The sequence below is a fragment of the Telmatherina bonti genome (genome assembly GCF_933228915.1).
Source record: "Telmatherina bonti genome assembly, chromosome: 3".
Lineage (NCBI taxonomy): Eukaryota > Metazoa > Chordata > Actinopteri > Atheriniformes > Telmatherinidae > Telmatherina > Telmatherina bonti.
In genome coordinates this window covers 26,162,636-26,177,496 of record NC_136621.1, presented here as the reverse complement: position 1 = coordinate 26,177,496, position 14,861 = coordinate 26,162,636, and positions in this window count along the sequence as shown.

The window sequence follows — 14,861 nt, the reverse complement described above, 5'->3', positions numbered from 1 at the left end:
TATCCTAAGTGGCACGAGGAGGACAACGGAGGAAAAGCCAAGAACGTGATTGGCCACTGAAAGTCTTGCGCAAACGTGCCGTTTCAGTCCTTGGCTGTTGGCTTCAAGCAGCCTCTTTATTTAGTGCACATGTGGTGAGAGAACCTCTCCAAGTGTTGGCACCTGGTGATCAGGCTGTGATTTGCACCTGGCTGACTGTGGTATAAAGGCAGTGCTGCACACAGCAGCGTCATTCTGAAAATATATGAGTGCATATTTCTGCTGGCTGACCTTCCTCACTGTAAAAAAGAAAAAGTTGGGTGAACTTAAAATTTCAAGGCAACAAACTTCGACAAGATTTTAAGTTAAACAGCTAAACTAAATATTTTAAGTTTTGCTTTTGAGTTTGCTCAACTCTAAATTAGGATTTTTTACAACTCAATTGTAAGTTCCACTAAATTATAATTTTATATTGTAATAACTTTTCATCTTTAGTTCTGGTAACTGTTCCACAAGTTGTACGAATTTAAAAATCTGCATGGTTATAAATCCTTACTTGCTCTAACTCTTTCATAAGTTGTAATAATGTATCATTTTACACTGTAAAATCTCAAATTCTTTCACAAAATCCACTTGAATTTGATTAAGTTAGTATAGCAGAGTAATTTAAGAGTAATTTAAAATTGCACACTGCTAATGTAACTCAACTTCATAATTTAATTTCAATAACTTCTAATCAAATGCATAAATAATTACAGATGCAACATACAATACATCCTCAAACCTTAATTTTATTTAAACTAGCTGCATTGAATCAAATAAAAAGGCAAATAAAAAAAACAGCTTGTGCTTTTATCAAGATAAGAAAAATGAAAGACAACTTGTGCTTTCATAAAAAAGAACAGTTGGACAGTCCTATGTAGTCTTGAAAGATGTGATTTCAAAGCACTGATAGTTCTGAAAGTGTAGCAGCCCCTGTTTTTGCAAAGCCATGTTGAACCTCTGTGATGTGGCCGATAATGTTTCAGCTGAACAGCTTCCATGGTGTTGGTAAACTTACAGAACTTGAACTGCATTCATTTCAATCTGAAAAACAAAGATGACAATTTGCTGGGAATTAGTAAGGCAGTCAGCTGAAATGTTATACATTACACATAACATTTTATAAATTTAATGACAATGCAAAGACTAGACTAGACCCTTGAGCTGAAAAGAGTACACATTCAAGGTTTTTATTTTTAATTAATTTTGCTGCAGTATTTGCTGCAGTTATTATAAATAAATTATACTATTTAAGGTTATCAACCTATTTCCTAAACCCAACACTTACATCAGTTTAGGTTAAGAAAGTCAGCTGTCAGTATAAAACAGGGCAGTCAATGAAATGCATTTCAAAGTTTTTAAACAGAAGGACAATATATCCCGGCCTGGGAGCCCACAGTGGGTCATAGTACAAATATTTAAACCTTTTTTTTTAATCAAAAGCAATGTAGTAAATTTGAGGTAGGTCTATATTTTGACCAACACAATATTTTAAATAGGTAGATTGGCCTTTCCTACCATTACACTATAATAATTTTATCAACTTTGACATGACTTACATCTTATCATTTTAATATGTAAATGGTAGTACCATGAAATGTTTTATTGAACTCGGCATGATGTAAATGTTACTACAAAAAAGTGTTACACAAACTGCTCCATGTTGTCCTGATACTTAGTACATGAAATATCAGCTAATGTGTTAGCATTAAAACCTTAATGGCTACTCCTTTAGCTGCAGCTAGTAGGCGAGCATGAATTAACTGAATACTAACCAGCAGAAGCTAACATGTCTTGTCCTGTTTGAACGGTATCAGCCCAGATAAGCTAGCTGCTAACTCATGCAGCAGTTCTGCTAACGGCTGCTGAGTGAAAAGCTGTTTGTGTTTAAATGTTGAAAATATGTAGGTTGCATCCTCCATAAATCTAAAACATACTACACAACACTAGTCAACAATTCCCGTACCATTTAAACTTAATTTAAATAAAAACATACCTGCGTGGAGTCCAGTTCGAGGCAGCTGAGACTTCAAGTGAAAATTGCAAACTGAAAAAGTTGGTTTTCCCGCATTTTTACAACACAGAAATTAAAGTTAGCAGAACTGTTGTCCCTTGTATTGAACTCCAACTTAAAGTAATCATTTTTAACGACTTACCTAATTGTTTTGGGGCAAACAACTTGCTTGTTTTGTTGTGATTACTAACATTATTGCTTTAAATGCCATTAATACATATTTTCAAGTTTTACCTACTTAAATGACTGTTTCAGGCCAACCAATACAAGTTGGATTTTTTGCAGTGCTCCTGCAGATAAATCCCTTTGTGGGTCTCCTTCACCCCTGCTGATCAGTTCACTGCTGGTAGGTCTGAATTCCCTCTTGATGATCAGGTCTGAGCAATTATTAAATGGTGTATTATTAGGTCTCTTCACTATGGGGGGAAAAAGCATCAAGCTTTTTGCTCCGCTCTCTGGGTGACTGGGAAGATGTCTGATCGGTAAGTGACTGCTAGAGTATATATTTTTATATTACTTTGTATGGCTGACCTGTTGCTCCATGCACCACAGGGACTGAAGGGCTGGCTGATAATAGCTTAACAAGCAAGTTCCTGGGCTGTGGGGAAGCTGACTTTTAACGTGTTGTGTTTTATTTTAGAACATTTTAATCTTTTAACTCACCACTGAGGGAGGCTTTTTAGTTCACTGTTCTCAGTGTGAGTAATTGTGGAGCTTTTTTATATATATTTTTTTCTTTACAGCAGACAAGAGCTGATGGTAGCGGTCAGGTCCACCAGGTGGTGACATCCTTGTGTGTTTGCACCTTGTAGTTGGGGTGGCACTGTGTGTTTGTGCGTGATGGTGAGTTGTTTGTGTGCGGGGTGATTTTAGTTTGAGATGTCCCCTTGGTTTTAACCCCCCCTTTCTCCACAGCCTCGCCTGCAAGTTTTTAATTGGTGCTCCATTTTAGTTATGTTAATTGTTTAAATAAAACTTCTTAAACTTGGAACAAGTCTCCGATATTTTTAGTAGACAAACTTGTGTGCCTTCTGTTAAATAATTCCTTGGGTGAAATTCCCAAGGTGGCGTTGTCGCAAACGACGAGAGCTGATATACCTCTCTCCTCTTGCCACATGCACATTAAATGATCACTTTGAAGCATGAGCTAACCTTTCATTTTGTACTTATGCAACTAACCAGGCATCAGTGGCATGAAAAACTGCTCTGCTCACCTGCAGCCAGAACCGGTCTGGGAGCGATAAGGTTGAGTGGCATCAAGGACTGGTTGAATATGAACATGGTTAGATGATAGATGAGGGTCACAATGACCATCAAGCGACATCTTGGGTCTTTGTCAAGATTGTGGATGAAGTCCAGTCACTCACCCTGGTCACTCCTGGGGAGGTTTCCTTTAACTGCATATGTACTTTTACTGATGGTGTTTCTCTTTAAACTTGTTGCCTGTTATAGTGTTTGGCGCTGAAGTACTGCTGCCTACCTGTTTCTTCAAGGCATATCTTTCATTATGTTAAAATGTGATCTGCCTCATAAGAGCGGCTCTAGAAGCCCTGTTTTCCAATGATGAATTCCTTTGTACATTCACCAGCAATACAGTTGAGTGTATGCCTTTACTTGTTCACCCTTGGGAACGTGTTAAGAGGCATGTTTAAGAGGCTTCATGTGGTCACCCCTCTCGTGTTCATGGGAAATGATTTTGCCCTTTACCCCTTACAGATTGAGTTAAGATACTTAGAATTGAAATAAAACTCTTAGCCATGAAAAGTCCAGTGTTGGTTACCTCTTAATGTCATGGGCCACAGGCCGGATCATAACAGAAATGAGAGCTAATTCAGTCTTTGACTGTTTGGTCTGCTGCCTGCTCACGAGTTTGGTGTTTGAAACGCTTCAAGTCTGATAGACAGCCAGGCAGCAGAATATTTGAACCTAGTGTTAGCTATTTAAACCAATCTGATCGAAGGATGTGAAAGCAGGGCATCTGCTTTAATGTCCTAATTTTGCCATCCTTAAAATGTTTGTCAGAAGAGGTTGGCATGTTTCAGATAACATCATTCATAAGATCTTGAAGCAGCCTACTGGTTACCATCATAATTCCCTGGAGAGATAACTCATCTGCCCTGGAAAAACCTCTTGTTCACAGAGAAGGAACAGGAAAGGGTTGCAGTGGACAGGAACATCTTAAATAATTAAGCCTGTTTCCTCTGCAACCTGAGTGGAGAGCTACATAAAATACACATATATATATATATATATATATATATATATATATATATATATATATATATATGTGTGTGTGTGTGTATTTTATGTAGCTCTCCACTCAGGTTGCAGAGGAAACAGGCTTAATTATTTAAGATGTTCCTGAATGAATTTGTTCAGACACATCACTCTGTATATATATATATATATATATATATATATATATATATATATATATATATATATATATATGTATGTATATATATATACAGAGTGATGTGTCTGAACAAATTCATTGAGCGATCGTTCATGAACTCGTTCATATTTTGGGGGAGCATGAACTGAACGTACTGTATTTCTGTCTAATGAATGTTATTGTGAGCGTGCTCAATCAAGTGTTTGAACGGCATTCTCACACAGTTCAACTTTACTCAAAAGAGTGCCAGATTTCCGAGGAGCCTTTGATGCAAAGTCTCGGCTAAAACCGATCAAAACACACCTTAAACAGATCCTGACATAAAGGGGGAAAAACCAAATCTGGCAACATCCGCTGCTAAAGTCCAACCGCACATGCGTCAAATTACAAAGCATGGAGCCAAAATCCTTTTTTCTCCACTAATTATTATGATTATTCTATTTATGTCCATGGCCTTGGAATCTTAGTGACTGGATTTATTTCTTTTTGTTAATTTATATATTTTATATTTGGACTGAATATGCCACTCTTACGACCTAAGTTGTAGAACTTCTGTTTTCTCTGGGCAAAAAAAGTCAGAAAAATTACATTCGTAAAAAATTGAAAAGTTACTCAATGAAAAGAAAAATGACAGCAAATGAAAAATTGTTGGGCGGCTGTAGCTCAGGAGGAAGAGCAGTTGTCCTTCAACTGGAAAGTTGGGGGATTGATTCCAGGCTTCCCCTAACAGGCTGAAGTGTCCTAGGGCAAGACACTGAACCCCAAGCTGCCCCCTGATGTGCCTATCGGGGGATGAGTGTGTGTATGAATGGGTGAATGTGACAAGTAGTGTAAAGCGCTTTGAGTGGTCTGTATGACTAGAAAAGTGCTATAGAAGTACAAGTTCATTTACCATTTGGAATGTTTTCCAAGCTGAAATCTTGCAATTTCAGGTGCATACTTTGTTTGCTACCTCAGCCTGGTTCCTATGTCAGATTGTTTAATTCATCATTAATAGAAAGCCATTCAAGCAACAAGTTTTTACTAATTTCTTTTAAAAATATACTGCTGGAGCAAAAGCCGCAGCTGGCTGAGTGCGGACTGAATGGGTTACAACTACTGGAAAATGACAGTATTCTTGAAATAATAGTTTGTTGCAACATATAAAAAAAGAACATGGAACTAGTTGAATTTTGGAACAGTGAACTTTGGGGAAACAAATTTGAATTATGAACTATAAGCTGAACTACTTCATTTTTAAATGTGTGAACTGAACTTTGAACTAGTTCATGTAGAATTAAAACTTTCCCAACACTGCATATATATATATATATATATATATATATATATATATATATATATATATATATATTTATATGCAAGTGAGTCAGTGCCATCATCTCCTCAGATCAGTTCAGTCCTAAAGCAGAATGACATTCCCAAAACACAGCCAAGAATGAGCTGTTTTCTTTATAAGTTCCAGATATTTATCCTCTGTTTTGATTGTTATGAGACAATTAAGTTGATCATTATTCAGGCAATGGCATGCAGAAGAGAGTGTGTGTACTGGTCATGAATAAGATTTAGTGAACAGAATGTCCTGAACAAATATCAATCCAGGATTATTCTTCTAAGTCTTTTTTGATGGTCTACGCTTTCCCAGATACACTACATGAAGTGTTAAATCAGTCTTTTGACAAGATTACCTTAATCCTGTTGGTTTGAGTAACATGCTCATCTTTTAAACCACAAAGTACTAAAAGAAACACTGCTGCTTTTAATTCTGGGACTTTAGATCATTTGTTATATGCTGACCTAGATTCTGGAAAGTCTTTGCAAAGACAAATGATTCTTGGAATGTGATGTGGGCCATTTGCCTTTTCAGCCTGTGAGAAGGTTTGTCTAACCCACATAGCATGCCCTGTTTTTGAGATGTGTGCCATTAATGAGCAGTGCAATATAACACTATAATGCTCACACTACGTGATAAACACTAATGAATTACAAGCAAATAAAGGGATCATTTTCCACTGTCAATGTGTGTTTAGTGGGTGTGCCTTCAATGGCAGAATAGTCCAAACCAGGGGTGTCTAAAGTTGGTCCTTGAGGGCCACTGTCCTGCTGGTTTTCAATATATATGTGTTCCTACACAACTTGTTAACATTGAATGGATCCAGCAGCTTATGAAGTTCTTTTTTTTTCTTCTTCTTCTGAACAATAGCTGATTATTTTGAATCAAGTGTGTTGGTGCAGGGATGCATGGAAAACCTGAAGGATTGTGGCCCTCGAGGATCAGAGCTAGACATCCCTGATCTAAACTTTCAAAAGACATTTGGTTTAAATTTAATTAATAATAATTATTGTTCACTGAAAACTAAACTTGACCTTTAAACTTACTAATAAATCACTAACTCTAAATGTACTATTTAAATGCAGATTTTTATCATTAATGAAAGCACAGGTAATTGCAGTATATTTAGAATTTCCGCTGTTTTTTATACTTCAGATATGTTTTTAAACCAAGTAAGAATTCATACATTCATTCATTCATTCATTCATTCATTCATTTTCCGAACCGCTTATTCCAATTCAGGGTCGCGGGGAAGCTGGAGCCTATCCCAGCTGGCTTTGGGCGACAGGCAGGGTACACCCTGGACAGCTCGCCAGTCCATCGCAGAGAATTCATACAGAAATAAGAAATATTGTTATGTGAACTCAGTGACCTTGGATCTCACTTTGAGTCTTTCAATGTGAGTACAACAAAGCATTGAACATTTGTCAAGAACTTGTCAAGAACTTTCATCAAGTTTTCAGTTTATAATAAATGAAAAACTCAAATAAAACAGAATGAGTTGAGTAATTACAGTAAAATTAAGTTTAATGAGTTATTGTCTACAAGCTTTCAAGAAACCATATTCACAATAAAGATAAAAATAAAAACTTTAAATGTGTTGTTAGAGTGAGAAGCCATACATACTGTTGTGTGTGCCATGGTCAGCTGTTTTAATTTGAGTGTCCAGCTGTGTGTCATTATCTCTGTTTCCTCTGCAGTGATTGGCTGGAGTGGCCTGCTGGAGTGGCCTGCTGGAGCGCAGCGGGCGGTGCACAGTGGTCATGGGAGGTCACTGCCAACCTCTCCACCGTTCCGTTTGAGTTGTTTTGAGTTGGGAGTCTCCGGTAGTTCAGTTTTCGGTTTTGGTTCTTTGGTTTGATCCTCTATTATTTGGGGAGCGGCCCAGATCCTACAACCCATTGCGTGGCTGGTTTGTGGCGGCTCCCTTTTTGTTTATTTTGGCTGGGGCTCCCTCCTCTTTCAGTTGATGTCGGTTTCTTTAATAAACTTTGTTTAAATGTTGATTGTTGGCAGTGGTTCCTCTCATATGTTATGGTTCCTACTCTCGAGCCGTACTATTGTTTTGTTTAGGGGCCGTAACATATTTGGGGGCTCGTCCGGGATCTTGTTTGGTTTGTGTAGCGATCTGTGCGCAGCGCTTTGTGCTGCCTGTATTGTGGGCTTGTTCCCGACGCCGTCTTGATGCTGTGTGTCGTTTGCTGTAATGGAGTTTGTGCTGGAGGACTTTGTGGCTACGCTGCGTCTTGAGCTGTTCGATCGTTGTACGAAGGCTCACCTGTTGTCTATCGCTACTCATTATTCGATCCCTGTGCCGAAACATGCGCAGAAGAAATTGGTTAAGTCAGACCTTCTTGCGGCACTGATTGATCATGGCATTTTGCCACCTGTGGAGGCTGGGTGTGTGTCTGTGGCATCTGACGCTGCTTCTGAGTCGCCGGCTGAGGAGGTTAAGCCCACCTCTGCCATACGTCAGATGGAATTAGAGATAGAGCTCCGCCGATTGGCTCTTAGAGAAAAAGAGGTCAGTCTTCGTGAAACGGAACTTGCAGGGGAGTTGGAGCTCCGCAAGGTTGAGGAGGAGAGCCGAAGGCAGCTGCGGCTGTGTGAACTGGAGTTGAGTAGAGCTTCCCCAGTTTCACCTGCGTCTACTGCTTCCTCTGGTTTTAATGTGAATAAATGCATCAGGTTGATTCCGCCTTTTCTGGGAAAGATGTTGACAAGTATTTTGTGTTGTTTGAGCGTGTGGCCATGACACTTAAGTGGCCGGAGGATGTTTGGCCCTTACTGTTGCAGTGTGTGTTTACAGGCAAGACTCAGAAGGCGTATGCCACCTTGCCAGCTGAGATGAGCTTAGATTACAAGCAGGTGAAGGCAGCAGTCCTCAGAGCTAATGAGTTGGTGCCTGAGGCTTACCGGCAAAAGTTTTGTCGTTATGAGAAAAATGGTGGTCAGACTTATGTGGAGTTCCTGCATGAAATAGTGGCTCTTTTTGATCGCTGGTGTTTAGCCCAGAATGTAAAATCATTTGATGAGCTGTGCGAGTTGATACTGATGGAAGAGTTTAAGAACTGTGTCTCTGAAAATATCGCCACTTATTTAAACGAACAAAAAGTCACTAAAGTCGCTGAGGCAGCTGTGCTTGCGGATGAGTATGTTCTCACCCATAAAGACGCTTATGACAAGCCAGTTTGTGTACCGCAGCGCAACTCCCAGGTCTTTCGTTTTTCCAAGCCTGCTGAGGCAGATGGTGATTTCAGGAGCAGCGCTGAGCGGACTGGATTTTTTTGTGCTTATTGTAAGAAACGTGGCCATGTCATCGCTAATTGTTTTCTGTTGAGTAAAAAGAATTCCTCCCCGAAGGCTGTCAACTTAATTAAAGCCCCAGCTGGAAATGACTCAGCTGAGGGGATTAATTTGGATTGTGATGTTTACTCCCCATTTATGATGAAAGGGTCTGTCTCATTACCAGGGGGTGTGAAAGTCCCCATGACTATTTTACGGGACACAGCCGCTTCGAGGTCCATTATTTTGGTCAGTGTCTTGCCTCTGTCTAAGAAGACTTCGCTTGCATCTAGTGAGCTGGTGCAAGGTTTTGGAATGGGGTTTGTTATTTGTTCCGCTGCATCGCATTGAGCTGGAGTCAGCTCTGGTGTCCGGTGAAGTAGTTGTGGCTGCTTGCTCCGTGTTCCCGATTAAAGGGGTGGATTTTCTCCTGGGGAATGACCTAGCTGGCGGGAAAATCTTAGCCTCTCCCCAGGTTACGGCTGTTCCTGTGGTTTCGGAGGGCCCTGATGACCTCCAGCAAAGATTCCCCACCGTGTTTCCAGTGTGCGCAGTTACCCGAGCCATGGCAAAAGGCCGGCTCAAGTGCTCGACAGCTCATGGTGTTGATTTAGGCGGCGGCCCTGTGAGTGGTCCCTGCTTAAGTGCTGCTGCAGAAGACTCGTTACCGGAGTAATTTCCTCATCACAAGTGTTTTCTGATGTGAATGATGCTATGGCATCTGAGTCTACATCGAGTGGTTCACTGGTGGTTGACAGCTCTGAATTGCAATTATCCCGTCAACGCCTCATATTGGAGCAGAGCCGGGATTCTTCCCTGTTGCCTTTGCGTGCACTGGTTTTGTCTGATGAGGACATTGTTAAAGAGTCCTCAGGTTATTTTCTGAGGAACGGTGTCTTAATGCGTAGGTGGACTCCACCGTTTGCATCCACGCAGGATGACTGGAGTGTTGTGACCCAGATTGTGGATCCTCAGGTGGTCCGCCCTGTTATCCTGGGTCTGGCACATGATAATCCTTTGGCTGGTCTCCTGGGGATTAATAAAACGTACGATCGTGTTTTGCGTAATTTCTTTTGGCCTGGTCTTAAACGGGACGTGAGGTGGTACTGTAAGTCATGTCACGTGTGTCAAGTATCCGGAAAACCGGCTCAGACGCCACCTCCTTATCCCTTGTGTCCTATTTCGGCTGTAGACTCCCCTTTTGCTCATGTTTTTGTTGATTGTGTGGGGCCCTTTCCACGCACGAAAGCTGGTCACAGGTTTCTGTTGACTGTGATGTGCGCCTCCACTCGATTTCCGGAGGCAATTCCATTGCTGAAAATCACTGCTCCTGCTGTTTTGCAGGCATTGGTGAAGTTTTTTTGGATTGCCTAAGACTGTTCAAACTGATCAGGGTACGAATTTCATGTCTTGTGTGTTTAAGCAGGTGATTAATTAAATATTACTCATCGTTGGTCCAGCGCATATCACCCTGAAAGTCAGGGCGTGCTGGGGAGATTTCATCAAACCCTTAAAACCATGCTCCGGACGTTCTGTCTTGAATTTGATAAAGATTGGGATGAGGGTGTTCATCTTTTGCTCTTTGCTGCCCGGGAAGCGGTGCAGGAATCGCTTGGCTTCAGTCCAGCCGATCTCGTCTTTGCGCATCGGATGCGCGGCCCGCTGAAGTTGCTGCGGGAGAAATTGCTTTGTGATGAGCCTCAGAATCTCCTTGACTACGTCAGCACTTTTCGATTCAGGCTCCATCAAGCATGTGAGTTGGCCAAACAAAACCTTATTTTAGGACCGGGTAGGATGAAAACCTGGTACGATAAATCTGCTGTGAACCGACAGTTTGAACCGGGTGATAGGGTTTTGTTTTTTTTGCCTGTTCCGGGTTCCAGTCTGCAGGCTCGTTATTGTGGTCCATATGTTGTGGATAAGAAAATCAGTGACACTGACTATATTATCGCGACGCCAGACCGCACCAGGTGTAGTCGTCTGTGCCACATAAATATGCTGAAACCGTATCATGAGCGTGCGGAGTATCCTCCAGCGAGTAGCCCGCATACTGCCATGCCTCTGTCTTCTGTTTCTGTGGCGCGACAAGCAGGCGTGAATTCAGCACCTTTGGCCCCTGAGGGGCGTGTTCCCCTCATGAGCTGTCCGGTGCTGAAGTTGATGTTGATGTGCCGTCCGAGGCCTTGCTGCGGGATTGTTTACAGAACTCTGAAATTTTAGGTGATCTTGGTGCATACCTTGTGCATTTGTCTGACGTTCAACAAAGGGATGTGATCAGTCTCATTGAATGTCATTGTTCTTTGTTCTCTGACGTACCATCGCAAACTACCGTTTTACAGCATGACATAGATGTGGGTGATGCCTCTCCTATTAAACAGCATCCTTATAGGGTCAACCCTGACGAGCAATGGCGTTTGCGCCAGCAGGTGGATTACATGGTGTCACATGGGATTGCAGAGCCAAGCTGCAGCTCCTGGAGTTCACCGTGTCTTTTGGCTGTGAAGTCTGACGGGCCTGACCGCTTTTGTACTGACTTCAGGAAAGTAAATCAAGTTACGAAGCCGGATTGCCAGCCGTTACCACGGATGGAAGATTGTGTGGACCGTGTTGGGTCTGCTGTTTATGTGTCGAAGCTAGACCTCTTAAAAGGTTACTGGCAAGTACCACTGACGCAGAGAGCAAAAGAAGTATCCGCGTTACACCTGACTCTTTTCTTCAGTATGTGGTCATGCCATTCGGGGTACGTAACGCCCCGGCTACGTTTCAGCGGCTGGTAAATAAGGTGCTATCGGGGGTGCCAGGGTGTGAGGCATATCTTGACGACATCGTGGTGTATTCTAGTTGTTGGGAGGAGCACATCGGTCAATTAAGAGCTGTGTTCGACCGACTGGTTGAGGCAAATTTAACTATTAACCTTACAAAGTGTGCATTTGGCTGTGCCACTGTGGTTTACTTGGAAAAGATAGTGGGCAGTGGCCAAGTGACACCAGTGCACTCTAAGGTAGAGGCCATCCTACAGTTTCCTGCTCCGTCCTCCAGGCGTGAACTACAATGGTTTTTAGGCATGGCCGGTTACTATCGCAGCTTTTGTAGGAACTTCAGCTGTTGCCACTCCTCTTACCGACCTCTTGAGCCCAAAAAGACCGTTTGTCTGGTCAGTAGGTTGCGCTCATGCGTTTGAGTGCATTAAAGCTCTCCTGACCCATTCGCCTGTTCTTGCTGCTCCTGTGTTCGGATCACCCTTCAAACTGGCAGTAGATGCCAATGATTCTGGCGCGGGCGCAGTTCTTCTACAAGATGGTCCTGACGGGGTGGAGCACCCACTGTGCTATTTTTCTAAGAAGTTTAATTGGCATCAGCGGGTGTATTCAACTGTCGAGAAGGAGGCGCTTGCGCCCGTGTTGGCCTTGAAACATTTTGAGGTTTATCTCGGTTCGTCTATCTGTCCGATCACCGTTTTTACTGACAATAATTCTCTGGTGTTTATCGGTCAAATGCGCAATTCTAATCAGCGGCTCATGAGGTGGGCTTTGTTTCTGCAGGGGTTTAATCTGGATATCAGACACATCACAGGTAAGGATAACATTCTGGCTGACACATTGTCACGCATTTCTCCTGATGTTGGCTGACGGTCCTGGGCATTCCCGGCTTGACATCTTGGGGGGTGGAGGTGTTGTGCGTGCCATGGTCAGCTGTTTTAATTTGCATGTCCAGCTGTGTGTCATTATCTCTGTTTCCTCTGCAGTGATTGGCTGGAGTGGCCTGCTGGAGTGGACATAAGGCGGGCGGTGCGCAGTGCTCATGGGAGGTCACTGCCAACCTCTCCCACGTTCCGTTTGGTTGTTTTGAGTTGGGAGTCTCCGGTAGTTCAGTTTTCGGTTTTGGTTCTTTGGTTTGATCCTCTATTGTTTGGGGAGTGGCCCAGATCTTACGGCCCATTGCGTGGCTGGTTTGTGGCGGCTCCCTTTTTGTTTATTTTGGCTGGGGCTCCCTCCTCTTTCGGTTGCTGTCGGTTTCTTTAATAAACTTTGTTTAAATGTTGATTGTTGGCAGTGGTTCCTCTCATATGTTATGGTTCCTACTCTCAAGCCGTACTATTGTTTTGTTTAGGGGCCGTAACACATACATTTGAAGCTGACAGCTTGCCATTACTCCTGAGTTCCACTGTTTGTTTTGATGCTACTTGCTTACCGGGCTGCAGTGATGAGTTGAATCATGATGATGATGATGATGATGATCATCATATACAATTTAATTTAGCTATTCAAGATCAACAGATCTGATTTCAAAGTGTTAAAACTTCAGTTCAGCCTGAATCCTATCTCCCGTGCTAAAGTTGCAATGATGGTTACAAAGCTCCTCTATGAGGACATGTGGGTAGACAAGATCCAGACTTCCTCAAGGCCCTGGATGTTGTAGGGACATTAGGGACAGCTCCTCTGGACTGGCAGACTGGGCTTCCCTAAGCTGCTTCCCTCATGATTGGACCCTGAAAGATGGATGGATGCTGATGTGAAGTACTGAAACTTAGACCCCACATCCATCTGAGCAGATGCATGAATATCCCTTCATTGATGTATTTTATCACTGGCCAGCAAGATACTCAACGATACTTTTCTTTTGTGCACATTTCTATTTTATTTTATTATAAGATTATTCTCAGCAGAAGCTCAGTTGCATTTCAGTTCTGAAATTAACATCACACAAATACAAGTTAAACAAAGCAAAAAAAAATCTAACTTAAATAAGAACAGCAAAAGCAAAATGTCTTATGTCTGAATGAAACTAAGAAATCAGAGTCAGGCATGGGAGGACAGCAGATAAACATATAGTACTGTATGACACAAATGAAGACAGAGTCAGTAAATCTTGTTTTCCTTTATAGTTCTCTTCAGAAACCTTAGCTTTGTTTTGACACATCAGCTTTTGACAGTTTTTTGTAATTTGATTCAGAAAGATTATTTGGAGATAATGGCGAAAATACAAAAGAGAAATATAATATTAAAAAATAACTAGAAAAGCACTCAGAGAGCACAGATCTCCATCAAGCAGCTCATTTTCACACATATTGTGAAGAATTCTTTCAAAAATTTCCTGTGTCCACAACTCCTTTCTCATCACTCGCAAAATTAGGTTTAACCAAGACCCAGTCTTGGTTACGAAAATCACAAAAATCCACCCAGTAATTTTGGTATAGAGTTACTAGGAGACAGATATATAGATAAACATGGGCAAAAACATACGTGCTTGGCAGAGGAAAAACAAAAGAGACATCAACAGGACTGAAATATAATCTTATCTAATCCTGCAAATTACAAGCATTTTCAAGGTCGGTATACTAAAGTCATATTTGTTATTATTAACAATTTAGCATTACATTGTCATAATATTAACAATAGCAACAATAACGTTACTAAACATATAAGGTAAACTTCAAACTCATCTTTGAAACTTCTAAAAGTTCTAAAACAATCATTGCAAAAAATGAGAGGAAACAGCACACTCAACTTCCATCTAATAGATACATGTTATATTTATAATAATATAATGTATAAAATAAATGGACAACAACGAGACGATCTTTTGGTATGTTTAGAGCGGATTACACCACGTTCAGCTGAGTCGACTTACCGTCTGTGGCCGTAATCTGAACCCTGCCATGGCATTTGAGCAAACCTTTGCCCTGTGTCCAGGAAGATTTATACCATGGCCAAAAACCTCCAGACCTGAGCTGAGGCTGATGGGCGACCTTTGCAAGGCTCCTTATAGTTAATTCCTGGTCAGACTGCCTGTGAACTATAGGGACTTTGTTTTTC